The sequence below is a fragment of the Ambystoma mexicanum genome, chromosome 8 (assembly GCF_040938575.1).
Source record: "Ambystoma mexicanum isolate Mex_15411 chromosome 8, UKY_AmexF1_1, whole genome shotgun sequence".
In the NCBI taxonomy this organism is placed as follows: domain Eukaryota; kingdom Metazoa; phylum Chordata; class Amphibia; order Caudata; family Ambystomatidae; genus Ambystoma; species Ambystoma mexicanum.
This window is the reverse complement of record NC_090929.1, coordinates 1078226543-1078245876: the sequence shown is the minus strand read 5'-3', so window position 1 is coordinate 1078245876 and position 19334 is coordinate 1078226543. Positions and strand designations below refer to the sequence as shown.

The following is a 19334-nucleotide window of genomic DNA, read 5'->3' as shown; positions in this document are numbered from 1 at the left end:
GGAGGAAAGATGAAGGTCGTTGCACTGCCAGGGAAGAAACCAGCCGCAGAGTTTTCCGGTTAAAGGTCCTACCCTTTGATTCGTGGTAGTGGTAAAACGTGGTATCCCGGTTGCCGGGGTGCTTGGCACAGGCAAGGCGGACACGAGATGCTCCAGGAAGCGAAAAAAGGAAGCAGACTGGTTATCCCCACCAGTCGAAGGAAGAAGACTCTCAGGGTTGGAGATCTCCTCTGTCGTTGGGAAAAGTGGTGAGACGGTTCAGCCGGGCTCCACCGGTGGTGTCGTCGTAGCAGGTCGGCTCAGCTTCTTCCTCGTCAGATTCTTAGGTCCTGTGGCGACTTCTGAAGTTCCAGTCCCCAAAGTCCTGCTTTTATGCAGAAAACCCCCATTCACTCAGCCTAGCTGTCACTCAAACATGCTAAGTGGTGAGCTGGCCGGCTCACCACTTGGGCCAATCAGGACGGAGTGCGACTTGAGTTGCCTAGGCAACTCAGTCCAGGGTGCCTAAATCCCCCGCCACCCCTCCTAAGTACCCCAGACAGAGTGGCACCACTTTGGAGGGCTTCTGTGGAGAAGCCCGCCAAAAAGTGGAACAAAGTGCTCAACTTGGGTCGAATTGCCCCGGCCAGTACGTCCACAATATGATGGTTTGTACTGGTTCTGTTCAGAATTTGAGACTAGTAAAGTCAATGGTGACTTTACATGCCCTGGGAGACAGTAGTCAGTCCCAGGGTATGGAGTCTATACTGGGGGGTCACTATGACACCCCTGTGTTACTGCACTGAGGGTGCTGTGTAAGACACATCACAAAAACACATGAAGCCCTATGGAGTAAAAGACCACATAGCCCATTAAACACATATAGAATCAAAGAGACAGACTCAAATCATGTCCAAGAGTGAGGGTAAAAGAGTCTCACTCTTGGCAGGAGAAAAAAATAAACTCCAAAAATCCAGCAAAGCTGCTGGGGGACTCACTAGGTTAGGAAATTCAGCCTAAACAGAGAATTCTCCCTAACAACCTCCACCAGTGTTGTTAGAGAATTAATCTGAAGAGTATGTGGTGAAAGGAATTCTAGAAGACTTAGAGGAAGAATTCAATATTTGATTGACTGGGAGGGTTATGGACCAGAACAGCATACATGGGAAGATGAATCTAATGTGCATGCTCCACAGTTAGTTGCAAAATTCCATAGGAAGTACCCTTCGAAGGCTAGCCCTGGGAAAGGGAATTAAAAGGGGTGGGGGGTGCTGTCAGGTTTCTGGGGCTGTGGTTGATTTTGGGAGAAATATATATGTGTTTAACATGCTAAATGGTTTGGGCCATAACCTTGAAGTACAGAGTGTGGAGAAATTCCCAAGCCAAGATGGTGATTTCAAGCAACATTCCTGATTGGTCAGAAGTTCAGAAAAGGCATTCTCCGAACATTCTAAACTGCCTTTCATTGTCAGCAGTCCAGCAGGAAGGTCCTATTTGTGTAGAGCTGGTACATTTTGAAACTAACTTTTGGGCCTTATTAAAATTGAATCATTCTGGAGTTTGGGAGTCCGGTTGGCGAGTCTTGGAGTCTATCCTGAGATCATCTTATGAAGAGAAAAATAAGATAAGTGACTTTATTTTATTTCATCAGCAAATTCCATAGAAAAGCTTATAAACTCTTGTGTTTTATTGAAATTCTGGTTTAAGTTAAAATATTCAAAGTCAATTCTAAAGGAGTTAAAGTATTCTGAAGAGCGTTCTTCATTTGAAATTATATTTCTTAAATTGACTGCATTGCGTTAAGTATGTTAAGTACTGGTGACGTTTAAGCGTGCACGTGTTTAGTTTTTTCTTTATTTTCTTTATTGTTGCACAATTACGTGAAGTTCAACGTACTTGTATATGTAGAGCGCTGTGTTTATTTAGTGCTCGTTCGGGTTTCGGGTTTGACGTATTACGCTGTCTGCGCAAGTGACAGCGTGTTAGGTTAACATATTGGAACAGCATCATTCAACTATTTGTTTGGTTTTCGTAACGTTACTAACAAAATTAACTTATGCACGGGTTCTACTCCAAGGGAAATCTGCAGTCAGAATTCAGAGTTTTCATTCACGCATGCAAGATTTTACTAAGACACTTTCCACAAGGTGAAAAATCTACGGAGACGTAAGACAAAAGGAAGGATCTGTACACAGAAAGCAGTATTCACTCGCGCATGCGCAGTTACCCAACAATGTTTTCCTGACACGACAATTTAGTACACATGCGTTTTACTGAAGGAAGAAAAACATAGTAATACTGAAAAGCATTCTTCCGCGCATGCGTATTAAACTCAAGACGCTTCTCAACGGGGTCCATTGTTATTTCACAAGCAAACTTCTTGCTGGAAAGAAACTTGTGATTGTACACGCACAGAAAGGATTTTCATCCGATTTTTGAGAAGAAAAAAGAAATTGTATTTATTTTATCTTCTTCGCATTTTTCAAACAAGTCGGAAGATGATTTTACAAGTACTTTGAGAGTTAACAATCTAAAAGTGGAGTTCAACCTTTTTTCTTTTGGAATAGAACTGCAAATAATTAGAGACTCAGTAGGAGTTGAGATTTGTCTATTCAAATATAAGCTTTAGCACTCTTCCAGTAAAGAGTTTTAAAAAAAGGTAGAAGAGACACTTTAGTGACATTCTGAAAAATTCCATAGTAAGAAAATATTAATCCTCTAAGTACTGAGAAGAGGATTTTCAGGTATGGTTAAGCGTTTCTTCTTTAAATCTGGGATATAACTTTGGAGGGGACAAAAGGTTTTTAGAACGACTAAAGATTAGTAAACATAATGTTATTTTATGTTTTTCTCCTAAATAGGTTGAGTGGCTACCAGAAAACAGAACGAGACCTGAAGTTTGTTATTTTGTGCCATGTTCCCCCTTTCCCTCGGGAATGCTAACAGCTACACTGTAAATAATCAGTAGAGAGGTCAGCATTCATAGTGGACTGTGGGGGTTCAGCAGTTTCCGTGGACAAATTGAGGTTTTTGGAAGAAAAAAGCCTGACAGGTACTTGGGTATCTTATGTAACTGAATCCTTAAAAAACTTGACTGGCTCGGTTGAAGGTTATAAAGTTTCTACCTTTGAAGGTATGATAAGTCTTGTCATGCTAGAACATATTTTTGCATCTTCTTCCCCTGAGCTTAAGCAGCACTTGGCAGATTCAAAGGAGATAGATCCGAAGAAACTAGCCATTGCAACAGATCTGTGGATGTCACATAGAGTGTCCAATAAGGACAAGACTCATCCTGGCAAGCAGGAGGAGGGGAAAAAGTCCAAAGATAAAGAGGGTGGAGAAACTGATAAAACTTCCTCCCATAAGGGCCACAAAAAGAAAAATAAGGGTAAGACACAAGAGAACTCACAGGGTAGTGGAGGTCAGCCTCCAAAACAGAACTCTGGTTATAATAAGCCTCCCTATGTAAACAGACCCCAGGGATCTTGTTTTGCTTGTGGAGCAACTGACCATGTGAAGGGGGATCCCAGATGTAAGGTTAAACCCTTGGGGGTCCACTCTGCTAATCTGGCCTTCTCCTACTATGAGGTAGAAGAGATTACAGGGACATCCTTCTCCTCAGACTCCTTCCCCAGTGGGATAGAAGCTGAGGTAGTTTTAGTTTCCCTGGGTTGCTGGGAGCCTAAAGTCTCAGAGGCTTATGCTAGGATTCCAGATAACACCAAGCACTACTTTAAAGACAGTGGCCCTCATTACGAGTCAGACGGTGGACTATGGTGCTATTAGCAGCATGGTCCATGCCGGACTCCGGCATGGTGGATTACGGAATTACCGCCCCATTCCAAGGTGAGTGGGGCGGTAATTCCCCATTCACCATTTGCCCTTCCCCATTCCCATTTTTGCCCCATAGGGCATAATGGGAATGGGGAAAGGCGCTAAGTACGGTGCCGCAAATTGCGGCACCGTACTTAGCACCAAGGTCACTTTGCGGCATGGGTTTTAACGCCTGCAAAAAGCAGGCTTTAAAACCCGGGACCTCTTAATCAGGCGTTAAGGGTTTAACGGCACCGACGGCGCCGTTAAACCATTAACGCCTGACTTGTAATGAGGGCCAGTGTGCTGATCAATGGAGTAGATACTCCAGCTCTTAGGAATAGTGGGTAGAGTCGAACTGTAGTGGATTTTACCTTGGTAGACCCAGAGGAAGTTGCCAGAGCTGCTCTGATGCCCACTAAGCTGGCTGATGGCCCACCTCCCATGTTCCCAGTAATACCTGTGAATCTAACTATCAATGGTACAGCAGTCAGGATTCCAGTGAGCATTCAGAGGAGTGTCCCAGCAAAGGTCTTGTTGGGCGATGATCTCAGAGCTTTAGGGCTTGTGGGTGACACTGCTGACAGACCCTGCACAAGGTCTCAAACAAGGGCAGCACTGGCCAAGACCAATGCCCAGCCAAAGGGGAAACCCAAGGCTAAAGGAGTCAGAAAATCGAAAAGAGGGAAAGAAAATATTGCCCCTAACTCACCTACCACTGAGGTGGAGGTAGTTGGTCAATCACCAGGACCTGACGAGGAGGTGGTGATGCCTGAAGTATTGGACCCCAATGACCATCCTGAACTAAATGATTTATTAGTAGAAGGTGGTCCTGACAGGGAAGAATTCAGTAAAGGCCAACATGAGTTCCCATCTCTGGAAGGCCTAAGGAGACAGGCCTGCTCCCAGCTTGAGGGTGAACCTCCTGGGAAGCATTGGATTTATTGGGAAGGTGGGCTCCTGTATAGAGAGCCCACAGAGTCTACAGAAGGAGACTATAGGAAGTTGGTGGTTCCCCTTGCTGTAAGACCCTTCCTCCTGCAGCTGGCGAATGAAGTGCCCCTTGCTGGTCACCTTGGGATTAAGAGGACCAAGCAAAGGTTATCCATGCACTTCTACTGGCCCAAGATGGGGGTGCAAGTGGAAAGTCACTGCAGGAGTTGTGCCTCTTGCCAGTTATCTGGTAAGAGTGGCTCAACAATCCAAGCTCGATTGGTACCACTCCCAGTTGTGGAGGTACCATTGGAGAGGGTAGGGATCGACATTGTTGCTCCCCTTCCCCCTCAGACATCCTCAGGCAATAGGTTTATCCTGGTGCTCGTCGACCATGCCACCAGGTATCCTGAGGCCATCCCATTGAAAACTGTAACTGCCAAGTAAGTTGCAAATGTTTTACTTGGCATCTTCACTAGGGTTGGCTTCCCTAAATAATTTGTTTCTGATAGAGGCAGCAATTTTATTTCCAAGTATATGCAGGCTATGTGGAAAGAATGTGGGGTCACCTACACATTTTGTTCCGCCTACCACCCCCAGACCAATGGTCTGTTGGAAAGGTTTAACAGGACCTTGAAACATATGATTGGTGCTCTGGAAGAACCTCAAAGAAGAAAATGGGATCCTCTATTACCATGCTTACTGTTTGCCTAAAGAGAGGTACCACAAGGGGGTGTTGGCTTCAGCCCCTTTGAACTTCTGTTTGGTCACCCTATACGGGGACCCTTAGCCATAGTCAAGGAGGGATGGGAGATGCCCACTCCCTCCATCACTACTAACGTAGTAGACTATGTGCTAGGGCTCAGAAAAAGGATGGTACTCCTGATGGGTCTGGCTAGTGACAAGTTGAAGGCAGGACAAGCTCTGGTGAACCATTAGCATGGCCGGAAAGCTTCCCTCATCAACTTTACACCTGGTCAGAAAGTTCTGGTCATGAATCCCATAAGGGCTAGAGCTTTACAGTATAAATGGTCAGGCCCTTACACAGTGGTGGAGTCACTGGGAGAAGTCAACTATTTAGTGGACCTTGGAAGGCCTGGACAGGTTCCAAAAGTGTTCCATGGAAATAGGCTGAAGGCTTTCATCCCACGAGTTGAAATCGCAGCACTGCTATTGGCTTCCGATGTTGAGGAAGAGGAGTCTGAACCCCTTCCTGATCTATTCCAAGGCAGTCCTTCGGATAGCTCCATTGAGGGTGTCCGAGTGGCCCCTCACCTGACTTTTGATCAACAGGCTGATGTGAGAAGTTTGCTTAGGCAATTTATCCCCCTGTTTTCACAGTCCCCTGGTTTGACACCTTGGTGCAAACATAACATAGACACAGGAGACAGTGTACCTACCAAAAGTAGAGGATACAGAATGTCAGACAAATTAAGGTCTTACATTAAGACAGAGGTCAACAAAATGTTGGATCTTGGGGTGATTGAACCCTCTAGTAGTCCTTGGTCCAGCCCTGTGGTTTTGGTTCCAAAAGCAGGAACTTCTGAATTAAGGTTCTGTGTGGAGTACAGGGCTCTGAATGCTGTCACCAAGACAGATGCCCACCCCTTGCCAAGAACAGATGAGCTGGTGGATACCTTGGGTGCCTCCAAGTACCTCAGCATGTTTGACCTCACTGCAGGCTATTTGCAAATAGCTCTTGCAGAACATGCCAAGGAGAAGACAGCTTTCACCACTCCGGAGGGCCTTTACCAGTTCAGGGTAATGCCTTTTGGGTTGAAGAATGCACCTGCCACTTTCCAGAGGCTTGTGAATCATGTGTTGAATGGGTCGGAGGAATTCTGTCTTGCATATCTGGATGATATAGCAGTTTTCAGTGCCACCTGGGAAGAGAAACACCTTGGGATTGTGTTACAGGCTCTTCAGAAGGCCCACTTGACCATAAAGGACAGTAAGTGCCAGATTGGACAAGGCTCAGTGGTTTACCTTGGACATGAAGTAGGTGGAGGGAGAATACAGCCTCTACCCATTAAAGTACAAACAGTACAAGACTGGCCTACCCCCACTACCCAAACCCAAGTGAGAGCCTTCTAAGGCCTCACTGGGTACTACAGAAATTTCATGGCAGACTATGGTACCATAGCTGCCCCTCTGACTGCCCTCACTACTCCAAAGAAACCTAAGAAGGTGACTTGGACTGAAGAGTGTGAGAAGGCCTTCAATGGCTTAAAAGACTCCTTGTGCCAGGCCCCTGGTCTCAGAGCCCGTGATTACCAAAGACCTTTTATTGTGCAGACACTGGGATAGGAGCTATACTATCACAAGTATATGAGAAGGGTAAGGAACACCCGATTGGCTTCATTAGTCGCCAGCTTAAGGACAGAGAGCTCAGATGGTCCACAGTAGAGAAAGAATGCTTCTCTGTTGTGTGGGCCATAAGGAAGTTCAGGCCCTACCTCTATGAGATCCACTTCACTGTGCAGACTGAGCATAAGCCCTAAAAGTGGCTAATGAACATGAAGGGAGAGAATCCAAAGTTGCTTAGGTGGTCCATAAGTCTACAAGACTTTGGCTTCACTATGGAGCATAGGCCAGGTGTCCAACATAGCAATGCTGATGGGTTGTCCAGAAAATTTAACCAACCTGAACAAGAAACTCATCCAGGGGTGGATTAGTTCCCCCTGTACTTAGTCTGGGGAAGGCGAGTGTTGGGAAAGATTTCATAATTGTATGTAATTTTCCCTCCATGTGTCAACCCCCAAACTTTTTGCTGCTGTTTTACACCCTGATCTAGACTTTGCCAGAGAAGCACAGCCCTCAGCTGCATTCCTCTGGGCTTTCGCTCACATTCTATGAGGAAACTGACATGCCCTTAAGACAGTTAGTACTGGGAGACTTTGTTTCTCTTAGTCCTTTCCTCATGTTGCAGCTTTTGTGCAACATGTAACAAGAATGCAATGTAACTTACTTTACAGCACCCTTGGGTCTCTAGTCTTTCCAAAGGCCCTAGAAACTCTCGCTGGACTTGTTATGAACTGTGCAGATGTGTCATAGGCAGGACTGGTGGCAGCTATCGTTTTCATGTATTTTTAACCCTTACTTGCCATGTTAACCGCGCTTACAGCACTTGGCACGAATAGGTGGCCTGGCTCCAAAATGGCCATGCCACAAGGTTCTTGGTCCTGTCCTTTGGTCATCTTGCCCCTTCACCTTCCCCAGGTCGAGCCAACCCGGGTCAGTCCGTATTTGATCATGCACTTTCTCGTGAAACCCAATGATTTCGCGGGCTTCTGCATGCCCTGTGTGTGTGCCTCCAGGATGTGGGCTGGGATGTCTGTTCCCAATACACATCCTGGTTGCCAGAGAGTCTGGAGTGTCCTGAATTCCTGGGACCACCGTCACACCTTTTAACAGACGAAACAAGGAAATATTGGAACAGTTGGTACACAATGCTGGAAACCATTGGCAAAGGTTACCGAGTATTAAATTACCTTCTTCCAAAATACACGCCCAAATGACATACCTGGTCAAAGACTTCCTCCAAACATGGCTTCCAGATGTTTCTTTAGAGGAAGTAGAGTTGTGCAATGTAAGTGGTCTTCAACTGATTTCAGTCACCAGCCTCATTTGTGGTCTTCTCCATAGATGTAACATATAAAGATTCGCCAGGTTTTTCTGGGTGCCACCATGCCCTCAAGTGAGGTGGCAGCTGGGAGAGGAGTGACAAGTAGAAGGAGCGTCAACCCTCGAGGAAAACTCAATGTGGGAAAAACCTTTATACAGTAAAATGTCTGAAGGTTTCACAGTAGAAGCAAAATAGAGGCAGAAATGCAGAATCTGCGGTGGCAAAACAATCGTGATCTGTTGTCAACACTGGGCAGGAAACAATAGATGGCCTGCATTTCAAATTTGGCGGTGCAGGAAAAAAGTGGTGGTAATTCCATCGCTGATGCTTTTTTTGGTGGGTACGGAATTGCTGCTGTTTTTCCTGCACCGCCAAATTAAACATTTGCGGGTAAAGTGGAGGATTTACCTTCAGCAACAGGCTGGAGATAATTCTACCACTTTAGTTTAAAAAATCGGCACATTTGCTGTGCAGCACGTACACTGACAGTACATCTGGCGAAGATCCCCATGGAGTCATGTGGGCGTCAAAAATGGTGAATTACACTGCCCTACCGCCACTTTTAATCCTATGGTTTACCCATGGATCAAGTGCCAGTAGTGAAACTTGAGTTTGGAGGTAATTTGGTGGATTTATCGCCAAATAAGGACAAACCTTTGATGAGCTCCAATGTGTTTTTATGCAGCTTGCTGCCATGTGCAAGGGTTGATTGTGTGAGTATGAACGGTCGACTGAATGTGAATCGATTCGTGGTGAGAAGGCGAATGGTTAAGAGACACTGAAACATTTGAATAAAGATTGGTTGGTACCGAGCTGTTGGATTTTGGAGTTGTTGTGAAGGAAACCATTGCCTTGTTTATAGACTTCCTATCCATGTTCCTGGCAAGATCGCAGTTGGCCTGGAAAAGATAGGGACCAATAAGTCCCCCTGGCATGAAAACTCCCTCCCCTCCAGCTGTAAACATTGGAAGATAAGGGCATATTGCCTACCAGAATGCAGAAGGTTAGCGCCAGTACCCTGTGGCACTAGGAGTTACAAGGCCCTGTAACGACAAATAGACTATCAATCCAAAAGATCCAGAGGACGTGGAAGACTTACTTGGGATTGCTGGATAAGAGTTGCCAATACAGCAGGAGTGAAGATATATGTGCAAGGGAATCACTTTTTTAATGATATAATCTAGGTATTCCTCACGAGACAAAATAGGAGGCCCTTCTTGAATCCGTAAGTCAACAGATAGTGGCATGAACCAACTTCATCTTTTCAGACCACTTAATGCTACAACAAATAGTAAAAATCATATGTGTGCATGAGGTACAGGAGATCTACCCAAAGGCACAGGTCGCTTTCCAACTAGGCAACACTACATCTCCAGTAACAGCAGATATTATGCCCCGATTACTGGAACACCTACCACTGGAAATGGACTATCTACATTTTGACAAGGGCTGGTCCAAACTGAGGCTGTTGAAAACAATTCGCCTGACATCCTGGATCTTTCAACAAAATAATATTGCCTTTGTCAGTGGATTTAGTACTGGTATGGAACAGAGAATAAAAAATATTGGATCTGGCCTCCACACTTTTGCACTGACAAGGAAGGGGCATATCCCTCCTCTGCCCTCCCAACCCAAGTAAACTGCCACTTCCCTTGGCCCGTCCACCATAAACCTGAAGTACAGAAATAATATGAAGGACATGACACATGAAGGCAAAGTTATGCAATATAGAGATTGGTATCCTTGAGGGACCAGAAGAGGCAGGCAGACCTATCTCCACGACAGGAAGACAGGGGGGAATAAACCTACTAGGGTGAACTTCACAGAAAGGAGAAGTGCAAGCTGAAAAATTAGGTGCCTTACCCTGTGATAGGGCATGGAGAGGACTTTTTGAACCCGAAGAACCTAGGTCCCAAAGCCATATGCTACAGGCAGGCAGAATAGGGTGGGAATCGCAGAGCAACCCCCTCTTAAAGCATGTCGACTCTCCAACTGCAATAACGTAAGAGTCTCAGGATCTAGACTCTAGAATATGGTAAGTTCCTCTTTTCCACATTAGCCAAGCTTTGTGGTTATCCCTGATGTCATTAGGAAACTCACAGATCTTGGCTGAAGGGCTTCTGGTAGTTTTATAATCATTCCCTCAGAGAAGATTTTCCTAGCTGCGTCTCACGGGAAAAGAGCTGTAGAGCTGAGTGGCAAGGAATAAACTGCCAGCTTGGGGTCTGCACCATGATTGGGATTTCAGTTAGGCCTCTGAGTGAATAATGAAGGAGGTACAAGAGTGGAACTTCAAAAGGTGATACACGAGTTAAAAGAAGCAATAGGAACACAAACTGGACACCCCATGTACCCTCAACAGGCTTAAAAAATTGCACCAGTGGTGAAAAGGGTGCAAAAATGGCACAGTGGCAATGTGGCGTTTGGGGAAAATATGTAGCGCCTGTTCTTACTCTAGAGCTACAACAAGATGCATCACACCTTTTAAAAGACGAAACAAGGAAATAATGGAACAGTTGTTACACAATGCTGGAAACCATTGGCAAAGGTTACCGAGTATTAAATTACCTTTTTCCAAAATACACGCCCAAATGACATACCTGGTCAAAGACTTCCTTCAAACATGGCTTCCAGATGTTTCTTTAGAGGAAGTACAGTTGTGCAATGTAAGTGGTCTTCAACTGATTTCAGTCACCAGCCTCATTTGTGGTCTTCTCCATAGATGTAAAATATAAAGATTGGCCAGGTTGTTCTGGGTGCCATCATGCCCTCAAGTGAGGTGGCAGCTGGGAGAGGAGTGACAAGTAGAAGGAGCGTCAACCCTCGAGGAAAACTCAAAGTGGGAAAAACCTTTATACAGTAAAATGTCTGAAGGTTTCACAGTAGAAGCAAAATAGAGGCAGAAATGCAGAATCTGCGGTGGCAAAACAATTGTGGTCTGTTGTCAACACTGGGCAGGAAACAGTAGAGGCAGTATTAGGACCAAAGGCAAGTATCACAACTACAGGAGGCAGAATAGAAGAAAGCTGCGGGAGCTGCAGCAGGATAGGGGAGAACAGGCCAAATGAAGGCTAGCACCCAACAAGTACGAAGACTAACAGAAACATGTATAAAAGGTCAAAAAACCTTTAGCCACTCTCAGGGAAATAAACAGTTACCTAAATCATTGCGACGTGAAGAAAGTACGTCCTCATCTCCCATAAGTGCAAAGTTCGGTTTTTATTCCTTACTTTCATCAGAAGAGGAACTCCGCCGTCTTGCTTTGAGGGACTCATAAGGAATGTGTATATGACCGCCATCTGCAACAAAAGATATTTTTGTCAATTAAGCACCCTCAATGCCCATGTGCCCTGTAAGAAAAGAGGGAGAAGGTTGTTAGTGGGATAGATAGGAAAGAAGATGCACATTTTGTGGTGTTGGACCTTGCAGCTCAAAAGTACTCAAATCTTGAGTGTTCTTGTGATTTTAGGTCAGTAGTACCAGAGACAGTAGACCATGTTTCATCCAGAAAGGAGATGCCAAGATTGATCTGTTGAATTCAGCATCTTGAGAACCTAGCTTCGAGGTGATATTGAGAGGGGGCGATAGTGCTAGAGAAATGAGCAGCGGGTTTGCCCCATTATGACAATGGCCCGCATCTACAAAAACTTTCTAGGAAGATTTGAGGCCATATTGAACCCACAACAGGCAAGTTGAAATCCTTGCTTGAGGAGAAGTTAAAGGCAGAGTGGAACGTCAAAAGGTGATACACGAGTTAAAAGAAGCAATAGCAACACGAACTGGACACCCCATCTACCCTCAACAGGCTTACAAAAATGCACCAGTGGTGAAAAGGGTGCAAAAACGGCACAGTGGCAATGTGGCTTTTGGCGAAAATATGTAGCGCCTGTTCTTACTGTAGAACTACAACAAGAATACATCTGGAATGCACCAAACCTTTTAAAAGATGAAACAAGGAAATATTGAAACAGTTGTTACACAATGCTGGAAACAATTGGCAAAGATTACCGAGTATTAAATTACCATTTTCCAAAATACACGCCCAAACGACATACCTGGTCAAAGACTTCCTTCAAACATGGCTTCCAGATGTTTCTTTAGAGGAAGTACAGTTGTGCAATGTAAGTGGCTTTCAACTGATTTCAGTCACCAGCCTCATTTGTGGTCTTCTGCATAGATGTAACATATAAAGATTGGCCAGGTTGTTCTGGGTGCCATCATGCCCTCAAGTGAGGTGGCAGCTGGGAGAGGAGTGACAAGTAGAAGGAGCGTCAACCCTCGAGGAAAACTCAAAGTGGGAAAAAACTTTATACAGTAAAACGTCTGAAGGTTTCACAGTAGAAGCAAAATAGAGGCAGAAATGCAGAATCTGCGGAGGCAAAACAATTGTGGTCTGTTGTCCACACTGGGCAGGAAACAGTAAAGGAACTATTAGGACCAAAGGCAAGTATCACAACTACAGGAGGCAGAATAGAATAAAGCTGCGGGAGATGCAGCAGGATAGGGGAGAACAGGCCAAATGAAGGCTAGCACCCAACAAGTACGAAGACTAACAGAAACATATAGAAAAGGTCAGAAAACGTTTAGCCACTCTCAGGGAAATAAACAGTTACCTAAATCATTGCGACGTGAAGAAAGTACGTCCTCATCCCCCATAAGTGCAAAGTTCGGTTTTATTCCTTACTTTCATCAGAAGAGGAACTACGCCGTCTTGCTTTGAGGGACTCATAAGGAATGTGTATATGACCGCCATCTGCAACAAAAGATATTTTTGTCAATTAAGCACCCTCAATGCCCATGTGCCCTTTAAGAAAAGAGGGAGCAGGTCGTTAGTGGGATAGATAGGAAAGAAGATGCACATTTTGTGGTGTTGGACCTTGCAGCTCAAAAGTACTCAAATCTTGAGTGTTCTTGTGATTTTAGGTCAGTAGTACCAGAGACAGTAGACCATGTTTCATCCAGAAAGGAGATGCCAAGATTGATCTGTTGAATTCAGCATTTTGAGAACCTAGCTTCAAGGTGATATTGAGAGGGGGAGATAGGGCTAGAGAAATGAGCAGCAGGTTTGCCCCATTATGACAATGGCCCTCATCTACAAAAACTTTCTAGGAAGATTTGAGGCCATATTGAACCCACAACAGGCAAGTTGAAATCCTTGGTTGAGGAGAAGTTAAAGGCAGAGTGGAACTTCAAAAGGTGATACACGAGTTAAAAGAAGCAATAGAAACACAAACTGGACACCCCATGTACCCTCAACAGGCTTACAAAAATGCACCAGTGGTGAAAAGGGTGCAAAAACGGCACAGTGGCAATGTGGCTTTTGGCGAAAATATGTAGCGCCTGTTCTTACTGTAGAACTACAACAAGAATACATCTGGAATGCACCAAACCTTTTAAAAGATGAAACAAGGAAATATTGAAACAGTTGTTACACAATGCTGGAAACAATTGGCAAAGATTACCGAGTATTAAATTACCTTTTTCCAAAATACACGCCCAAATGACATACCTGGTCAAAGACTTCCTTCAAACATGGCTTCCAGATGTTTCTTTAGAGGAAGTACAGTTGTGCAATGTAAGTGGCTTTCAACTGATTTCAGTCACCAGCCTCATTTGTGGACTTCTCCATAGATGTAACATATAAAGATTGGCCAGGTTGTTCTGGGTGCCATCATGCCCTCAAGTGAGGTGGCAGCTGGGAGAGGAGTGACAAGTAGAAGGAGCGTCAACCCTCGAGGAAAACTCAAAGTGGGAAAAAACTTTATACAGTAAAATGTCTGAAGGTTTCACAGTAGAAGCAAAATAGAGGCAGAAATGCAGAATCTGCGGAGGCAAAACAATTGTGGTCTGTTGTCCACACTGGGCAGGAAACAGTAAAGGAACTATTAGGACCAAAGGCAAGTATCACAACTACAGGAGGCAGAATAGAATAAAGCTGCGGGAGATGCAGCAGGATAGGGGAGAACAGGCCAAATGAAGGCTAGCACCCAACAAGTACGAAGACTAACAGAAACATATAGAAAAGGTCAGAAAACGTTTAGCCACTCTCAGGGAAATAAACAGTTACCTAAATCATTGCGACGTGAAGAAAGTACGTCCTCATCCCCCATAAGTGCAAAGTTCGGTTTTATTCCTTACTTTCATCAGAAGAGGAACTACGCCGTCTTGCTTTGAGGGACTCATAAGGAATGTGTATATGACCGCCATCTGCAACAAAAGATATTTTTGTCAATTAAGCACCCTCAATGCCCATGTGCCCTTTAAGAAAAGAGGGAGCAGGTCGTTAGTGGGATAGATAGGAAAGAAGATGCACATTTTGTGGTGTTGGACCTTGTAGCTCAAAAGTACTCAAATCTTGAGTGTTCTTGTGATTTTAGGTCAGTAGTACCAGAGACAGTAGACCATGTTTCATCCAGAAAGGAGATGCCAAGATTGATCTGTTGAATTCAGCATTTTGAGAACCTAGCTTCGAGGTGATATTGAGAGGGGGAGATAGGGCTAGAGAAATGAGCAGCAGGTTTGCCCCATTATGACAATGGCCCTCATCTACAAAAACTTTCTAGGAAGATTTGAGGCCATATTGAACCCACAACAGGCAAGTTGAAATCCTTGGTTGAGGAGAAGTTAAAGGCAGAGTGGAACTTCAAAAGGTGATACACGAGTTAAAAGAAGCAATAGAAACACAAACTGGACACCCCATGTACCCTCAACAGGCTTACAAAAATGCACCAGTGGTGAAAAGGGTGCAAAAACGGCACAATGGCAATGTGGCTTTTGGCGAAAATATGTAGCGCCTGTTCTTAATGTAGAACTACAACAAGAATACATCTGGAATGCACCAAACCTTTTAAAAGATGAAACAAGGAAATATTGAAACAGTTGTTACACAATGCTGGAAACAATTGGCAAAGATTACCGAGTATTAAATTACCTTTTTCCAAAATACACGCCCAAATGACATACCTGGTCAAAGACTTCCTTCAAACATGGCTTCCAGATGTTTCTTTAGAGGAAGTACAGTTGTGCAATGTAAGTGGCTTTCAACTGATTTCAGTCACCAGCCTCATTTGTGGTCTTCTCCATAGATGTAACATATAAAGATTGGCAGGTTGTTCAGGGTGCCATCATGCCCTCAAGTGAGGTGGCAGCTGGGAGAGGAGTGACAAGTAGAAGGAGCGTCAACCCTCGAGGAAAACTCAAAGTGGGAAAAAACTTTATACAGTAAAATGTCTGAAGGTTTCACAGTAGAAGCAAAATAGAGGCAGAAATGCAGAATCTGCGGAGGCAAAACAATTGTGGTCTGTTGTCCACACTGGGCAGGAAACAGTAAAGGAACTATTAGGACCAAAGGCAAGTATCACAACTACAGGAGGCAGAATAGAATAAAGCTGCGGGAGATGCAGCAGGATAGGGGAGAACAGGCCAAATGAAGGCTAGCACCCAACAAGTACGAAGACTAACAGAAACATATAGAAAAGGTCAGAAAACGTTTAGCCACTCTCAGGGAAATAAACAGTTACCTAAATCATTGCGACGTGAAGAAAGTACGTCCTCATCCCCCATAAGTGCAAAGTTCGGTTTTATTCCTTACTTTCATCAGAAGAGGAACTACGCCGTCTTGCTTTGAGGGACTCATAAGGAATGTGTATATGACCGCCATCTGCAACAAAAGATATTTTTGTCAATTAAGCACCCTCAATGCCCATGTGCCCTTTAAGAAAAGAGGGAGCAGGTCGTTAGTGGGATAGATAGGAAAGAAGATGCACATTTTGTGGTGTTGGACCTTGCAGCTCAAAAGTACTCAAATCTTGAGTGTTCTTGTGATTTTAGGTCAGTAGTACCAGAGACAGTAGACCATGTTTCATCCAGAAAGGAGATGCCAAGATTGATCTGTTGAATTCAGCATTTTGAGAACCTAGCTTCGAGGTGATATTGAGAGGGGGAGATAGGGCTAGAGAAATGAGCAGCAGGTTTGCCCCATTATGACAATGGCCCTCATCTACAAAAACTTTCTAGGAAGATTTGAGGCCATATTGAACCCACAACAGGCAAGTTGAAATCCTTGGTTGAGGAGAAGTTAAAGGCAGAGTGGAACTTCAAAAGGTGATACACGAGTTAAAAGAAGCAATAGAAACACAAACTGGACACCCCATGTACCCTCAACAGGCTTACAAAAATGCACCAGTGGTGAAAAGGGTGCAAAAACGGCACAGTGGCAATGTGGCTTTTGGCGAAAATATGTAGCGCCTGTTCTTACTGTAGAACTACAACAAGAATACATCTGGAATGCACCAAACCTTTTAAAAGATGAAACAAGGAAATATTGAAACAGTTGTTACACAATGCTGGAAACAATTGGCAAAGATTACCGAGTATTAAATTACCTTTTTCCAAAATACACGCCCAAATGACATACCTGGTCAAAGACTTCCTTCAAACATGGCTTCCAGATGTTTCTTTAGAGGAAGTACAGTTGTGCAATGTAAGTGGCTTTCAACTGATTTCAGTCACCAGCCTCATTTGTGGACTTCTCCATAGATGTAACATATAAAGATTGGCCAGGTTGTTCTGGGTGCCATCATGCCCTCAAGTGAGGTGGCAGCTGGGAGAGGAGTGACAAGTAGAAGGAGCGTCAACCCTCGAGGAAAACTCAAAGTGGGAAAAAACTTTATACAGTAAAACGTCTGAAGGTTTCACAGTAGAAGCAAAATAGAGGCAGAAATGCAGAATCTGCGGAGGCAAAACAATTGTGGTCTGTTGTCCACACTGGGCAGGAAACAGTAAAGGAACTATTAGGACCAAAGGCAAGTATCACAACTACAGGAGGCAGAATAGAATAAAGCTGCGGGAGATGCAACAGGATAGGGGAGAACAGGCCAAATGAAGGCTAGCACCCAACAAGTACGAAGACTAACAGAAACATATAGAAAAGGTCAGAAAACGTTTAGCCACTCTCAGGGAAATAAACAGTTACCTAAATCATTGCGACGTGAAGAAAGTACGTCCTCATCCCCCATAAGTGCAAAGTTCGGTTTTATTCCTTACTTTCATCAGAAGAGGAACTACGCCGTCTTGCTTTGAGGGATTCATAAGGAATGTGTATATGACCGCCATCTGCAACAAAAGATATTTTTGTCAATTAAGCACCCTCATTGCCCATGTGCCCTTTAAGAAAAGAGGGAGCAGGTCGTTAGTGGGATAGATAGGAAAGAAGATGCACATTTTGTGGTGTTGGACCTTGCAGCTCAAAAGTACTCAAATCTTGAGTGTTCTTGTGATTTTAGGTCAGTAGTACCAGAGACAGTAGACCATGTTTCATCCAGAAAGGAGATGCCAAGATTGATCTGTTGAATTCAGCATTTTGAGAACCTAGCTTCGAGGTGATATTGAGAGGGGGAGATAGGGCTAGAGAAATGAGCAGCAGGTTTGCCCCATTATGACAATGGCCCTCATCTACAAAAACTTTCTAGGAAGATTTGAGGCCATATTGAACCCACAACAGGCAAGTTGAAATCCTTGGTTGAGGAGAAGTTAAAGGCAGAGTGGAACTTCAAAAGGTGATAGACGAGTTAAAAGAAGCAATAGAAACACAAACTGGACACCCCATGTACCCTCAACAGGCTTACAAAAATGCACCAGTGGTGAAAAGGGTGCAAAAACGGCACAGTGGCAATGTGGCTTTTGGCGAAAATATGTAGCGCCTGTTCTTACTGTAGAACTACAACAAGAATACATCTGGAATGCACCAAACCTTTTAAAAGATGAAACAAGGAAATATTGAAACAGTTGTTACACAATGCTGGAAACAATTGGCAAAGATTACCGAGTATTAAATTACCTTTTTCCAAAATACACGCCCAAATGACATACCTGGTCAAAGACTTCCTTCAAACATGGCTTCCAGATGTTTCTTTAGAGGAAGTACAGTTGTGCAATGTAAGTGGCTTTCAACTGATTTCAGTCACCAGCCTCATTTGTGGTCTTCTCCATAGATGTAACATATAAAGATTGGCCAGGTTGTTCTGGGTGCCATCATGCCCTCAAGTGAGGTGGCAGCTGGGAGAGGAGTGACAAGTAGAAGGAGCGTCAATCCTCGAGGAAAACTCAAAGTGGGAAAAAACTTTATACAGTAAAACGTCTGAAGGTTTCACAGTAGAAGCAAAATAGAGGCAGAAATGCAGAATCTGCGGAGGCAAAACAATTGTGGTCTGTTGTCCACACTGGGCAGGAAACAGTAAAGGAACTATTAGGACCAAAGGCAAGTATCACAACTACAGGAGGCAGAATAGAATAAAGCTGCGGGAGATGCAACAGGATAGGGGAGAACAGGCCAAATGAAGGCTAGCACCCAACAAGTACGAAGACTAACAGAAACATATAGAAAAGGTCAGAAAACGTTTAGCCACTCTCAGGGAAATAAACAGTTACCTAAATCATTGCGACGTGAAGAAAGTACGTCCTCATCCCCCATAAGTGCAAAGTTCGGTTTTATTCCTTACTTTCATCAGAAGAGGAACTACGCCGTCTTGCTTTGAGGGATTCATAAGGAATGTGTACATGACCGCCATCTGCAACAAAAGATATTTTTGTCAATTAAGCACCCTCATTGCCCATGTGCCCTTTAAGAAAAGAGGGAGCAGGTCGTTAGTGGGATAGATAGGAAAGAAGATGCACATTTTGTGGTGTTGGACCTTGCAGCTCAAAAGTACTCAAATCTTGAGTGTTCTTGTGATTTTAGGTCAGTAGTACCAGAGACAGTAGACCATGTTTCATCCAGAAAGGAGATGCCAAGATTGATCTGTTGAATTCAGCATTTTGAGAACCTAGCTTCGAGGTGATATTGAGAGGGGGAGATAGGGCTAGAGAAATGAGCAGCAGGTTTGCCCCATTATGACAATGGCCCTCATCTACAAAAACTTTCTAGGAAGATTTGAGGCCATATTGAACCCACAACAGGCAAGTTGAAATCCTTGGTTGAGGAGAA

General features: G+C 44.2%; 1 long non-coding RNA gene across 3 annotated transcripts in view; it reads right to left on the bottom strand.

The window, feature by feature from the left end:
• The window catches only part of LOC138472747 (uncharacterized), a 732613-nt gene that overhangs the window by 463757 nt on the left and 249522 nt on the right, over positions 1-19334 (bottom strand). Inside the window, exons 8-19 of one of the 3 annotated variants that reach the window (XR_011268674.1) lie at positions 18779-18918; positions 18221-18406; positions 17325-17464; positions 16767-16952; positions 15871-16010; positions 15314-15498; positions 14418-14557; positions 13860-14045; positions 12964-13103; positions 12406-12638; positions 11509-11649; positions 8249-8434 (exon numbers count right to left, since the gene is read on the bottom strand). This is a non-coding gene — a long non-coding RNA (uncharacterized lncRNA). Of the gene's footprint in view, positions 1-8248; positions 8435-10960; positions 11137-11508; positions 11650-12405; positions 12639-12963; positions 13104-13859; positions 14046-14417; positions 14558-15313; positions 15499-15870; positions 16011-16766; positions 16953-17324; positions 17465-18220; positions 18407-18778; positions 18919-19334 lie in introns of those variants that run through there. The other 2 variants (XR_011268672.1, XR_011268673.1) reach the window with 2 other exon arrangements.